We start from the raw sequence: 2,960 nt of genomic DNA, 5'->3' as shown, positions 1-2,960 counted from the left end.
AATTAGTATTTTGTTACCATTCTCCCTTTTCCATTCTCCACTAAAGTTTTGTCTTGACAAACATCAATCATATTGGTGTGCATCGCGTAGTTTTAAGAGTCTAAATCTAACAGAGTTGGTTAAAATTGGATCAGTCAGATATATGTGTTATATAACATTTTAATTTTTCGTTTTCTAAATTACTACTATAACACTTGCATTATAATACGACACAATATCAAGAAAAGTAAAACTGGAATCTCAAAATACCGTTTGACTTTTTACGACAGTTCGCATGAGCTAGACTTGTTTAAAAACAGTTGAACACCACAAATCCGAATACTACACGCGGCACGGTGGACGTGATCGTAACGGTTTTCTCATTTCCGAAACAGAAATTCGTTAATTACCAGTACCGAATTCGAAGAATATTCGCACGGTTTGTATAAATTACTAAATGTAAATCTCGCTGGTTATTTAAATACGACTCACGCAAAGTACAACACACGATGACAACTTTTTTTTGTTGTTATTAATAAATTTGCAAAACTTTTTACTAACGTAACTGTAACTTCTCAACTGATATCATGTACGTCGAATAATTAAAATTGATTGATAAAAATGAAATTTTATCACTAAAAATCTACCGTACACAAGATCGTGCATTTTATTCGTCTCCAGTATAACTTCCATCCGTTTTCTCACACGAGATTGCATTCGAAGTCATACAAAACAACAGTAAATGGCTATTATACAAAAACGTTCGAATATATTACGAAACTAATGGAGCAAACACCGTTATTATAGGTCCAATACATTTTGAGGAAAGCCGAGTCAAGAATTTTTACTCAAAATTGTGTTTGATTTATGTACCATTCTCTGGAGGTATAGCTGTACTATGCTGATGAAACTCGTTACCACTTAACAGACATCTACAATTAAGAAAATTATTTCAAACATAAACGCAATTCAGAAGCTATCATAAATATAAAAAAATAAGTTATATTTGGATTGAGAATTTTCACCCACTGTCTTTGTCCAATTGCCTTGGGGGATCTAAAAGCGTGGCTTAGAGATAAGTCAACTACAATTAAATGTATCTGTATGTAATTTCTGTTGCATTGCGAACCGTTACACTTAAAACAAAATACCTTCGCAATAAGCCATCCTGCATTTCGTAAGATATTAAAAACACATCATCAAGTCTTTTAGAGACGTCGAACATAACTGCTAACTATAGGTGGGCGGAGAGTATCCAAGTTAATTGCCGCTATCCATTAAAGGGGCAATTAGTCTGCTGATTTAAGTCCATAAAAATTCTATATCTCCAGTTTTCTATCTTTTGTCCACATACCGGAATCCAATCAAAATTTATGTTAAACTAGAATTCCTCTGGTAATCGCGACCGAACATTAAATGTAGAAATTTCGTGTTTGGTTGTATTTATGTTATTTCTGGTGGCCATTACTGAAAACAAAAACCCAACTATGGGCCATTGAATGTGGGATCCTAGGAATAACCTTCGTACATTTATGATTACAATTTATTTGTACGACTCAAACTCAAAGAATGTGACTATGCCGATGTTCAAATCATGCAACCAAGTCCCAAATTTAAAGGAAATACATAGTAGTAATAAACATATGTCCACGAACGACAATCACGATTAAGGATGTAACAGCATGTAATAGAAATCAAACCCGAAAAAATTTTAATTTACGTAATTAATAGTAGCAGGGCGTATCGTAAGGCCGCCCGGCTAGGAATCACCATCCGGCCTACTTCAGTCACGGAGCCCCAATCCATGCTTTCCGGTTTTAAGAATGTGTCCCATTCTTAAAACCGGAAAGCATGATACAATACAATTAAGACTTCCATTTCTTGTCTCAAGATTTGAGGTGGCATTTATGCTGCGTTATTTTTTTTATGATTGATAGATTAATAGTGGCCCGGAGGCCACTTTCACCAGAACAGGCAACAGGCGGGCGAACAAAGGCTCAGCCAGGAGGGGTGGGATTTGCTAACAGCTGCCCGATCGCCTCCGAAGAAGACCTAAAACTCAAGAGCAGCTGCTTCGCGAATGAATCTACTACCGGATCGGAATCGCGACACGCTGAGAAAATCCGACGAGAAACTCAGCGGGCTGATGCATGGGTTAGGTTGCACGTCGAACTCTTTGTCGAGTTCGACGAGTAAAGTTACTGGGGTCCCTGAGCCTGCTCCTAGTGTTAGAGCTGAAGGCGTCTAATGCAAGAGTTTTTGTATCTGATGGATCCCTAAGGACGTGTCTAGGGCGACGACGGTGACTTGCTCCTGCGTGATCAAGATTCGGGGAGACGCTGCGTTGTCTATGGCTCCGGCAACTACTAAAGGCCATGGCCATACTCGTTTACAATTCTATTTTTTTTTTTAAATTGACTTTTTATAAATAAATAAAACAAAGAAAAGAATTAAGTAAATATAATTATGTAAGTAGGTGAACGATATTATTTTAATGGGCATTATTTATGAAACTACCGTATTTTTGTGTAATATTTAATCTCTTTTCAGGATTTTTAAGAAGAGAACCACTTTTGTAATTGTTATTTTAAGAGTTAAGATATTTCTTGACTTATGATATTTCAATAAATTATATATTATCGATTTTTGTTTAAGTTTATATATTTTATTCATCGACATATTTAACTTCACTTTAGATCCTACATGATAATAAATAACTTTGTTTTGACTGACGTTTGCTGAACAGTTCTATTTGTTTTTTATCTGGACGTTTATTATCTACATAATATGTACTTATATACATCTCTTCAAGCACCGGTCAGCGTCCTCGTTGAGCTCGTCGACTAGGATGAAGAGTTCGACGTGCGAACTAGCTCATAGACACAACAAACTGAGTTTCTCGCCGCAACTTCTCAGTGGGTTGCGATTCTGATCGAGTAGTAGATTCAGCGAAGTAATGCTCTTGCTAGAGCTGGTTTTAG

At 36.3% G+C, this 2,960-nt stretch overlaps 1 long non-coding RNA gene across 1 annotated transcript; it reads left to right on the top strand.

The window, feature by feature from the left end:
* The first annotated feature begins 295 nt into the window (after positions 1-295).
* On the top strand, positions 296-2,633 carry LOC134199513 (uncharacterized). The gene is made up of 2 exons (XR_009974030.1): positions 296-418; positions 1,917-2,633. It is a non-coding gene; the product is annotated as an uncharacterized LOC134199513 (long non-coding RNA).
* Positions 2,634-2,960: the final 327 nt, after the last annotated feature.

This window comes from Bombyx mori, chromosome 10, assembly GCF_030269925.1.
Source record: "Bombyx mori chromosome 10, ASM3026992v2".
Taxonomy (NCBI): domain Eukaryota; kingdom Metazoa; phylum Arthropoda; class Insecta; order Lepidoptera; family Bombycidae; genus Bombyx; species Bombyx mori.
Note: the sequence above shows the minus strand (reverse complement) of the source record. Positions and strands in the feature narration are given on the sequence as shown.